This window comes from Aedes albopictus, chromosome 1 (genome assembly GCF_035046485.1).
Source record: "Aedes albopictus strain Foshan chromosome 1, AalbF5, whole genome shotgun sequence".
Lineage (NCBI taxonomy): Eukaryota > Metazoa > Arthropoda > Insecta > Diptera > Culicidae > Aedes > Aedes albopictus.
In genome coordinates this window covers 141,873,501-141,885,481 of record NC_085136.1, presented here as the reverse complement: position 1 = coordinate 141,885,481, position 11,981 = coordinate 141,873,501, and the positions used below count along the sequence as shown (strand labels likewise).

Below are 11,981 nucleotides of genomic sequence, written 5' to 3'. Positions count from 1 at the left end.
GTGTTCACATCGCCGAATGATCGCATGCGATGCGACAAGAGGAACGAATACATAAGATGCTGATTTTATCATCCAACCGTTCACCGTATGGCATGGCACTCGTCGCCGAGGAAAGGCTCACAAACAAAACCGTTCGCTGCTGAGTAGCATCCAATTCAATAAGAGTATTGCAATGCCAGAGTCGGGAGCACTGATTGCTATCGTAACATCACTCACCGTCTCCCCACCGAACAGCAGTATGCTGTTCGCCTGTTTTCTAATTTCGTTTAACGAGAGAGCACTATTCTCTCTCACTCCGTTATGGCTTATCTTTTAGGGTAAAAGTACCTAAACGAAAACAACACATCGCGTAACGTACTCGTCGCCACATTATATGCTGCTTTGTTTTGGTTGTTCGTTTCATATTATCTCGTTCCATAAGCGGAATGACGATTGGCGTTTGAAGCAAATTATGAAACAGTGTCGATGTTCTTTCTCTGTGGTTGGAAAGTTCCCTTTTACCAGCTGATAAAGATATGCCGAATAGAAAACCATAAAAGTAGTGATTGTACCAACCACTGAACTGGGTGATTCAGTGGGAACTCCGTTGATAGGTGTTATCGAACATATTTATCAATACTTACTTTTTGAATGAAATAATTTCGGAATATTGGTTAGGTGATATGAAGTAAAACTACTTAGACAAAGCTGATTCAAATCTCACGTCGATCGAGTGAAAGCAGTGGCTCAGTGATAAAAAAAATCTTTGTGGTTATTCAAGAGTGTTTCCAGTTAATAACTGACGAGCTGAGAAGCAAGATTCATTCCGTTTGAGAGGAATTTCCAAAAGCCCAGAAATTAAATCATAACTTTGCGGCGGGAAGCAGTTGTGGCGCAGTATAAACCGCAGAGCCCAAAAAGAGTTTGCCGTCATGATACGAATCCTGATATAAAAGAGCATAGCTCACATCCAGTAGCAGTTGTTTAGTCCCCTTGCTCGTCGAAGGCGATTCTTCTTTGCGCTAGAATGAATGTGAAATGTATTACTATTTTCTGTGTGTTGTGTCTGATCCATTGTCATGAGACGAAACAGGTGTTCTGTGACTGCTCAAACTGTCCTGTTAAAAGTGACAACGTTGCCTATGAATACCTTCTTGGAAAGCTGCAAGATGTCGAGGTTCAGTTCTGGAATATATGGCTCGAGATGAAAGAACAAAATCAAAAGTTTGATCACAATCGCGTGTGCTCCAAGGATGATTCCACCCTCAAGGGCATTATGCAGATGCTGACCAGACTAGAGCAAGCTGTAGGACACAATTTGACCACCGTGATGGAGCGTTCGTCGGATAGTTTACAGCAGCGCCTAAGCTGTGCCGATCATGAGTACTGGAAAAAGTCAGTACTCGCAATGCAACTGAGTAGAAGAACGAATAGCAGACTAGATGATTTGAAACCATTCAAGTCTTGCGCCGATGTTCCATCGTATGTACCGGGAAGGTACAAAATACATCCATTGGGTTTTGAGAAACCATTCGAGGCATATTGCGAACAAAAAGCATTTGACGGAGGATGGATTGTTGTGCAGCATCGCTTTGATGGATCAGTTAATTTTTACCGTAACTGGAGAGAATACAAGAATGGATTCGGAAGTCTTGACGGAGAGTTTTGGATTGGATTGGAGAAACTCCATCGTCTCACTAAAGATGGCGACCACCAGCTACTTGTAGAGTTGAAAGATTTCGACGGGAATTACAAGTTTGCACGATACGACGTATTTGAGATTGCGACTGAAGGGGAAAAATATGCATTAAGGAAGCTGGGGAATTACAGTGGAAAAAGTTTACAACCGAAGATAGTGACAACGACGATCATTCTGGAAATTGTGCCAAAATGAATAAGAGTGGATGGTGGTACATGAAATGTTATTTTAGGTATGACAAATTAAACTCATGTTGTTTAATTATTAATAAACATTTGTATATTTTCAGTGACCTCAATGGATTGTACCAGAAAAAAAATAATGCAAATGGTCTCAACTGGGAAGGCTTCCATAAAAATTACGACGATTTAGCATATTCTCGAATGATGATACGTAAGATTCCAGATGTGGCGATGACTTGCCCGTGGCTCCATATATAATTGCAGCAGTAATCGACCTAATGAGAGAATCCGGGTTATTTACCAATCGTATAGAATTTAACAGTTTTTGTTGGCTTGGTCTTGGCTGTTGGTGGAAACTAGGCAAATAAACTGTGTCTAAAAATTATGGAGTAATATTTCTGTTTCATTAGTGGAGTGTCTTATATTACTAGGCTGCCCCAGATTGACATGACAGGAAATTGTCATATTTTACGGAAGAATTGAGCTTTTTGAATTAGAAGAGTAATTTTGAAAGTTTTGGTTAAATCAATTGAAACTGGCGCAATTGAGGTAAAAGTAATTTTCCATCTTTATCAATCAATTTAAAAAAAAAAATCTTTTTATTTTGTGAGTTTTAACTAATGATGATTCTTCACACTTGAAAAACAAAATATGTAATCGAGGGGGTCATCCGAAGTGTTCAACTCCGTGGTTGCGATACGAATGTTTTTTATTCAAGTCTAAAAAATCTATTGAGCCTTAATTCTAAGCTACATAATTGGTTTTACAGAGACAAATCGAGAGAATGAGAGAATCCGGTAAATAGGAAGCGCATGGTAACATCGATATGCGTTAAAATTATATTGCAGTTGACAACCCGTCGATAAGTGAAATTCGAGAATCATTTAGCCTGGGAATATTGAGCTTGGGAAAGGAGCATCGTTGGCGGTTGCAACATGAGCTATTGCACTTGGGTGTTCTTGTCCACGTTGCAAGACCTTGTCGATGGGAATTATTGTTGCTGTGCCACATCTGTTGGCAATATGCAACTCAACTAATTTATGCACTAGATCTCCCCCTTTTAAGGAAAATGATGATCGTAGAGAAATCATTTGAATTTTGAAGTTAATGTTACCAATCACCTTCTATGTTTTAAAAATTACAATTCAATTTTGTGTAACGTAGTTTGTTTGTTAAAGTTTGACAATTCTATTTTTATGCACTGTTTTTTTTGTTCGTTTGTTTCACAATTTTTGATTTTTACATTCGGGTGGCTTATTGCTATCACTTCAAAAGGTCCGTTATAAACCTTGTCTAATTTTCTATTGTTTTCTGTTTTTAAAAGTAATTTTTCTCCTAATTTAATATTTAAGGGGTTTGCAATTTCTGCTTGTTTAGCTATTCTCCTATGTTTAGATTTGACTAATAGTTCTTTTGCCTTATTTCCTACATATTGCAATTTAAATTTCAGTTCTGTATAATAATTATCATAGTTATAAACTGGATCAATGTTGAGGGGTTCACTAGACTTCGAGGATAATTAACCAAATTACCAAAAACTAATTCATATGGCGTGAATGTATGCTCAGTGTTGGGAGTAGTGTTATAACAGAAAGTATAGAATTGAAGCCAGTTCTGCTCGAGTCTCGCTGAAAACCAGACGTGTTTCCATCTCGCTGTATCATCTCTCGATTACTTCGCCGCGAATGGCGGTGATCGGTTCTCGTAGTAACACTTTTAAAGTGGATTTCAACAACTTTAAAACTCGACCCTCGTTCGTGGACATCCATTCCTTTGTTAATGGTACACTTAGCTTACGCCCTGATCAGCTGGTAAGGCTCCAAATGCACCATGTGCATAATTGTGCTTATATCAAGTGCATCGACCAACAAACTGCCGAAATGGTAGTCAACCTCCACAACGAAAAACACCACATTGTTACCGACGGCGTCCAGAACAAAGTGCATCTTTCTATGGACGACGGATGTATACTGGTCAAAATACATGACTTGTCCGAAAACGTCACCAATGACGACATTACTGTGAGTTTGAAACAGTATGGAGAAGTGCATTACGTAAAGGAACAAGTTTGGGGCTCTACCTTTGCCTATAAAGGTATCTCCTCCGGTGTTCGCATTGCTAAAATGACGCTACGGCAGCACATCAAGTCGGTTATAACAATTCAAACCGAGCAGACTCTGATTTCGTACAAGAATCAGCCGAAAAGTTGCCTTCATTGTCTGCAGCCAATTCATCCGGGCAAAACATGCACGGACAATAGGAAAGCCAACAGGAACACACAACCATGCAGTGCAGAGCAAACGGCTGAAACGGTGCCGTCCTTAACACAGTTGCAGAACCCAGCCGATCAAACGCAGCGTGGTAATAACACCGATCAAGAACAACAACCACAGCGCCCGCAGAGAAATGTTCGCAAGCTAAGTACACCGGAGAGCACATCGCCACCGCCGAAAAGAGTGGATAGAAAACCCACAACCGCATCAACTACAACGAAAGACGACGAATGTGATGACAATGACAGCGATATGGATTCGGTCAGTAGTGTGAATCTTACCGATTCGGAACCCGAGCCAGCCCGCGATGACGTTGATAAATGGATAGAACGGTTCAACAAGCACTCTAGGAAAGTGGAGAAGAAGATGAGAAAACTAAGATGATATGTAATATAGTTAGTAGCTTATCTGATAGACCTGAATGCCTTTTTAGGGTAAAAGGTCTTTAATAAAATTAAAAAAAAAAAAATTGAAGCCAGGAATCCCAATCATCGAGTAGCTCGTTAATGAATTGTCGAAGATATTCATTAAGGCATCGATGATTGCGTTCAAGGGCGCCAACTGTTTGGGGGTGGTAAGCTGTAGAAAAATTGTGGTTAATTGACAGTAGTTGACATATATTATTGAACAGTTCATTTTTATATTCTGCTCATAAATCGGTCTTAATTAAAATTGGACATCCGTATATGAGTATAAAGTGCTCAACAAATGCTTTCGCTAATGTTTGAGCTTGCTTATCAGGTATAGGTATAGCAATAACATACTTTGTGAGATCACATTGTAGTGTTAATGCATATCTATTTCCTTTTTTAGTTTTGGTCATGGGGCCTATTGTATCAATGGAAACAACATTAAATGCTTTCGTGGGTGTAGTGGTTTCAATGATTTTTTCTTTCGTATTTTACCGTGTGTTTGTTTCTTTTACAATCAATGCAGTTCTTAACGAACTGGTTGATAGATTTTCGCATATTTTTCCAGTAGTATGTTTTACGTATTTTATTCAATAATCTTGTAGTACCAACATGTCCTCCAAGTGGGGATGTATGGTTCTCGAGGATTATTTGATTGATGTCATTTTGGTTTGAAACAATTATCGCTGGTGTATAGATAATTACGTCGACTTCGTTGTGAGATTGGTTGTATAATGATTTAAACTCTTCAGTATTTATCTTCGAAAAAATAATACTGTTCCTTGCAATTGCTAGCTTTTTAATATTCAAGTACTTGGCCATTTCGTTAATTGTGTCAATAATTTCTTTAAAGTCTTTAGTACATGTGCACATCGTTGCAGAAAATTGCGCTTGAGCAAGATTCTTTTTCAATTTTTTATCATATATTTTTATTGACACCGTTGTCTGTATCTCATCAATTTCGGTTATTAATTTGGGAAGATCAAACGCATCAATGTTATTCACTGAATCGTATGCTCTAAGGTGATCAGTCTTTGGGCTACCGATTTGAGTGACATTGCTTGGTTTACTTCTTGTCATAGACCTTGTCTGTATCGGTAAAACAGAGATAGTTTTTAGTTCATCTGAATCAACAATTACACGTGAAAGTGCATCGGCGCCGACATTTAGCTTTCCTTCTACGTGTTCAATGTTGAAATCAAATTCTTCCAAATCAACTCTTATTCTAGTCAATCTTGACGAAGGGTTTTTCATTGTGAATAGATATACGAGAGGTCGATGGTCAGCTTTGACTGTAAACCTCCTTCCGTATAGATAAGGTCGAAAATGGGTGATTGCCCAGTGGATTGCAATTAGTTCTTGTTCTATGGTGGACTTATTTCGTTCACCTTTAGTAAAGGACTTACTTGCATATGCCACTGGTAAATAAGTGTCTCCATATGGTTGTGTTAACATAGCACCACATGCCATTTTAGATGCATCGGTACTTAAGATAAAAGGCTTTTTGAAATCAAGAAATTTCAAAATTTGAGGGGATAATAGTTTGTTTTTTAAAATTTCAAACGAATTTTTACAATCTTCGGACCATTCAAACTTAACATTTTTTCGTAATAAATTGTTTAAGGGATGGGCTAAATCTACAATATATGGTATAAAACGTCTGTAATAATTACAAAATTCAACGAATCGTCGAACATCGTCTGCATTTTTAGGTGTTGGAAAATTACTAATTGCTGAAAATTTTGATTTATCGGGCTTGATTTCTTCATTTGAAATATGGTGACCAAGATAAATCACGTCAGAACAATAGAAATGACATTTGGCAGGGTTAAGCTTCAAAATACGTTGACGAAGCTTTTCAAAAACAAGTTCTAAATTTTGTAAATGATGATTAATTGAACAGTCGATGACAATAATGTCATCGATGTATAAAAATGCACAATCCGCGGGAAGACCACTCAAAGCTATGGTCATCATTCGCTGGAAACTGTTAGGTGATATATTGAGACAAAAAGGAAGTCTCTTAAATTCGTAATGACCTGTTTCAGTGGAGAAGGCTGTAAATTGTTTCAAAGCATCATCAATTTCAATTTGATGGAATCCGGACATCAGATCTAGAGTAGAGAAATATTTTGCTCTACCTAACTGATCTAAAATATCATCAATTCTAGGGAGCGGGAATTTATCTCCTAGAATTTTCTTATCCAGTTGCCTAAAATCTATAACGAGACGCCGTTTTTTATCGTCTGTTGTAGATTTCTTAGGGACAACAAGTATCGGTGAGTTGTAAGGAGATACTGAGGGCTGTATAATATCTCCTTGCAACATTTGATCAACTTGAACTTTTATTTCCTCGCGATGAATTTCAGGAAGTCTGTAATTTTTTATGTAAACTGGTGAATTGTCGGTGAGGTTTATTGTCTGTTTATAAAAATTGTTACATGTAAGATTATCAGTTTCCAAAGCAAAGATGTCCTAATATTTCTTACACGAATTCATTACATTTAATGTTACATCTTGTGGGGTGTTTTCCAAATTATGCTCAGATAATAAATGTTGATGCCTAGAATCATCGCTTGGTAATTTATTGAAAGGAAAAATTTCGTAGTTTTCAATATCGAATAAGTAACGGTAAAAATTTCGTTTAACTTTGACTGTTTCATTTGTAGTGTTCAAAAATTTCAAAAATGGGTTGTTGGAATCGATTATAGAATTAGAGATAAACACTCCAGGGACTATTTCATTGGATTTTACTAGGAAGGTTTTATGAGTATCTCCTTTATTTATGCGTCTAAACACTTCGCATCGAGGTGGAAGAAAAATATTACCATCCATGTCATCATGAATGGGGATTTCAAAAAATTCTGATTTGCATCTACCTGTTAGCATCCAGGTGTCATAATTAATCGAACAGAAATAATTGCGTAAAAAATCTCTACCGAGTATTCCGTCGGTGGGAATCGGTAACTGACCATCAACTAAATGAAATTTATGTTGCAGTTTTCCTTGATTTGGTAGTAAAATATTTGTTGTGGTAGTACCTAATGTAGACACTGAATGGTCGTTGATTCCAGAAATATGGCATTGGTCATTAGTATTAACAAAAGTTGTGGGGAGTATTTTGCTGGCCTTGAAAATAGATATTTCTGCTCCAGAATCCACCAGTAAGGTGCATTCTGTTTCAAGAAAATCTAATTTCAGGACTACAAAATTACTACATGATGGGTTAATGGAGAAAAAATGTTTCACTGGCGATGTAGTATTTGTGCTAATTGCTGGGGAGGAATTTGTTGGTGCGTTTGCTGGTTGTTTTCTGTTCCCCCAATTTGTGGTTGAAGTTGGGGGACCTGGGAGTTTCCCTGGCTGTTGTAAAAAATGTGACGGCCAGGTGGTCCTTGGTAGCGTGGTTGGTGCTGATAGCTGTTTCCACCACGCCAATTGCCATTAGAACTGGTTCTGAAGTTGTTGGAAAATTACTATTGCCGTTGTAGCGGCCATTATGAAAAGAATTTCTACCCCGAGGTCGGTTCCCTCGGCCACTGAAACCGCGGCCACGACCTCTATAACCAATGTGGTGTTCTCTTACATGAAAAATTTGTGGTCGAGACGTTGACGGCTCCTGACATTCGTTTTCTTGCAGTTTTTGAACTGCATCGCTAATTTTTCCGAAGGTTCCTGCATTCATAATTAATTTTGATTCAGGATTTTTTATTCCGGTGGCTAGCGCTTGAACACCGTGCTTAGTAGCCATTTTTTCGGCAGTATCTGCCGGAATGTTTTCATTAATGTATGCCGATCGTAAATCATCAGCTAGTTTTTTCACTGTCTTGCAAAAATTTTCAGTGGAAGAAGTTTGCCTAGCAGCTTTAAGCTTGGCTAAAACTCCGTCCGCTGAAATTTTTGCTCCACAGCGAAGTTTAATTGCAGCGATGATCCGTTGTAAGTCATTCAACTCGCCAATTGCTTGGCGCGCTGATCCTATTAACCTTGTTTTTACGAAACGTACTGCTGTGGCTTTCGCGGCAGCCTTCTGATCAGCTGTTGCCGCTTGAAATTCTGCGTCGACGGTGTCGGAATACAACGCGACAGCATCGACGAAAGCATTTAATTGTGCGGGGGAACCGTCGTAGGTATTAACCAACGAGGTGCCCAATTTGATGTCAACGGTAGGCATTGACACAATTTTTCTGCAAGCTTTCTTTAATTTGATACAATAAACTATCACCAACACTGAAGTTACAATAGATATATAGTTTTTAGTTTCTAGTTTTAGTTTAATCAATTCTTTTATTTCATTGTACTCTAACCTAGACCCTTTTATATAAAAGTTAAGCAAATTATCAGGAATATATTTTTCGCTACTTACTAGTATCAACTCTAAATCTTTATAAAGCGTTGTAGCATTGGAAAGTTTTTGTAAAAGTGTAGCCCTTTTATAATTTCTAAATGGAGCTTTCTTTAAATTATTTAGTATTTTCGATAACTCTTTAATTATTTTCTGAATTTTATAATCTTGTGAATCAAGATCCATTTACAAATTATTAAAAGTTTTTTTTATAACTTCTTGTTACCTTATCTCTAAGATGTCCAGATGATCGTTTGGGGACCACTTGCTCCGGTCTTCCAGTGCTGCTCGTACCGTTGCACACGTCATCGACTCCGTATTGCCTGCTTCACACCTGCATCTCGGGTTTCGGCCTGGTACAGTGCACCACGTAGCACTGTGTCGTTGACCGTTGTCTCGTTGTTTCAGCGGTCACTCGGGTCACTGGGGTCGCTGGATCTTGTATCAAATCTGGTTTTTTTGTTTTAAATTGATCACTTTTTCTCCAACAGGAACTTAAATTTCTTCGTGCTCACTTCGTTTAGGTTGGCGAGTGATTTCGCCGCGATTCTTGTGGCACGCCTCTTCTCACGTTTAACTAGCATTTTGTAGAGGGCTAGCACTAATTGAAGAATCAGGAGTCCAATAATAATGTTCAGCTTTAGCTCATGGCTAAGAAGGAAGTCTGTATGCACTTCTTGTGTATTAATGATCGTTAGATCATGATCTCCTTCTTGGGAAACTTTTAGAGAGGATTTTTGATTCCCCATGTTTCAATACACTTTCACTTCATAACAGAACTCGGGTGATATTTACGGTTCTTCCTTCGTCTTGAAATCACTCAAACACTTTTTCAAACTTTAACTGAAGTTTCCAACGTTCGCGGACTGAGCCTGCACGGTCAGCCATGTACTACTATGTTATCGAGGAGGTCATCTGAAGTGTTCAACTCCGTGGTTGCGATACGAATGTATTTTATTCAAGTCTAAAAAATCTATTGAGCCTTAATTCTAAGCTACATAATTGGTTTCACACAGAGACAAATCGAGAGAATGAGAGAATCCGGTAAATAGGAAGCGCATGGTAACATCGATATGCGTTAAAATTATATTGCAGTTGACAACCCGTCGATAAGTGAAATTCGAGAATCATTTAGCCTGGGAATATTGAGCTTGGGAAAAGAGCATCGTTGGCGGTTGCAACATGGGCTATTGCACTTGGGTGTTCTTGCCCACGGGCACGGTAAAGGCTGGGTATGCTGCGCAATTCAGATCCCATTGTGATCCACTAGCCTCTGCCCAGCAACTCCTATCCCTACCTCCACGCGGTACCGGCCGGAAACTATGAGCAATAGGCCGTCCCTTATTTTGCAAAATTTAGAAATGTTATAAGTTCGTTAGTGGAAAATGGTCGTTTTAGCTAAAAAATGATCGTGTCAAAATTTGAAGTCCGTATCTCAAGGCTAAGTGGTCCCTCAAGAGGCCTAAAGTTGTCAAAAATTGTATGGGACCAAAAAAACATGAATTTTTTTTTCGACAAAAAAAATACGCTATTCTACTAAAACCGGTGATTTTAGGACCCTAAAGGGCCAAAAATGTGCTTAGATTTGCGATATCTCTACTCGTTTTTGAGTTATTGAACAAAATAAGGTAAGTTTCCTTCGGAATCTAAAAATATGGTCAAAAATGCTGATTTTTCAGTTGTTTTTTTGTCAATATCTTGGAAACGAGTAGAGATATCGCAAATCTAAGCACATTTTTGGCCCTTTAGGGTCCCAAAAATACCGGTTTCAGTGGAATAGCGTATTTTTTTGTCGAAAAAAAATTCATGTTTTTTTGGTCCCATACAATTTTTGACAACTTTAGGCCCCTTGAGGGACCACTTAGCCTTGAGATACGAACTTCAAATTTTGACACGATCATTTTTTAGCTAAAACGATCATTTTCCACTAACGAATTTATAACATTTCAAAATTTTGCAAAATAAGGGACGGCCTAATGAGCAACCTTAGGGAAGATCGGGTAACCAACCCCGGTGGGAACTTTGGTCATAGGCTGACAGGGTGCTTCGGTAAACCTGAGCGTCTGTTCTCCAGGAGGAGCGGCTCACAACAGCGTCTGATCCCCATGTTAGGGGCGGCTGATCTACGTCCGAGTGCCAGGGAAGGACTCTAAGCTCAACTGTGCACTATGGTCCTCCGGAAAGTAGGGGGTTGGTGTCTGGCCCTACGAGCCAGCCGTAAAAAACCATTGTAACGGAAAATCAGCAACAGAATAATACGAACCGAGACCAACGGCAACGACCCCAGCGAACAAAAAGGACTTGCGATTGGAAACTCGGTACATGGAACTGCCGATCTCTCAACTTCATTGGGAGCACCCGCATACTCGCCGATCTACTGAAGGACCGCGGGTTCGGCATCGTAGCGCTAGGTGTGTTGGACAGGATTCATGGTGCGAACGTTTAGAGGTAATCATACCATCTACCAGAGCTGCGGCAACACACGCGAGCTGGGAACAGCTTTCATCGTGATGGGTGATATGCAGAGGCGCGTGATCGGTTGGTGGCGGCCGATCGACGAAAGAATGTGCAGGTTGAGGATCAAGGGCCGATTCTTCAACATCAGCATAATAAACGTGCACAGCCCACACTCCGGAAGTACTGATGATGACAAGGACGCATTTTACGCGCAGCTCGAACCACGACGTCAAGATCATCATAGGAGATTTGAACGCTCAGGTAGGCCAGGAGGAGGAATTCAGACCGACGATTGGTAAGTTCAGCGCCCACCAGCAAACGAACGAAAACGGCCTACGACTCATTGATTTCGCCGCCTCCAAAAATATGGCCATACGTAGCACCTTTTTCCAACACAGCCTCCCTTATCGTTACACCTGGAGATCACCACAGCGGTGTAATCTCAAATCGACCACGTTCTGATTGACGGACGGCACTTCTCCGACATTATCGACGTCAGGACCTATCGTGGCGCCAACATCGACTCCGACCACTATCTGGTGATGGTCAAACTGCGCCCAAAACTCTCCGTCATCAACAATGTACGGTACCGGCGACCGCCACGGTACAATCTAGAGCGACTGAAGCAACCGGATG

General features: G+C 39.6%; 1 pseudogene; it reads left to right on the top strand.

Annotated features, from left to right (window-relative positions):
- Window positions 1-786: 786 nt before the first annotated feature.
- LOC109400920 (ficolin-2-like) lies at window positions 787-2,255 on the top strand (annotated as a pseudogene).
- Window positions 2,256-11,981: the final 9,726 nt, after the last annotated feature.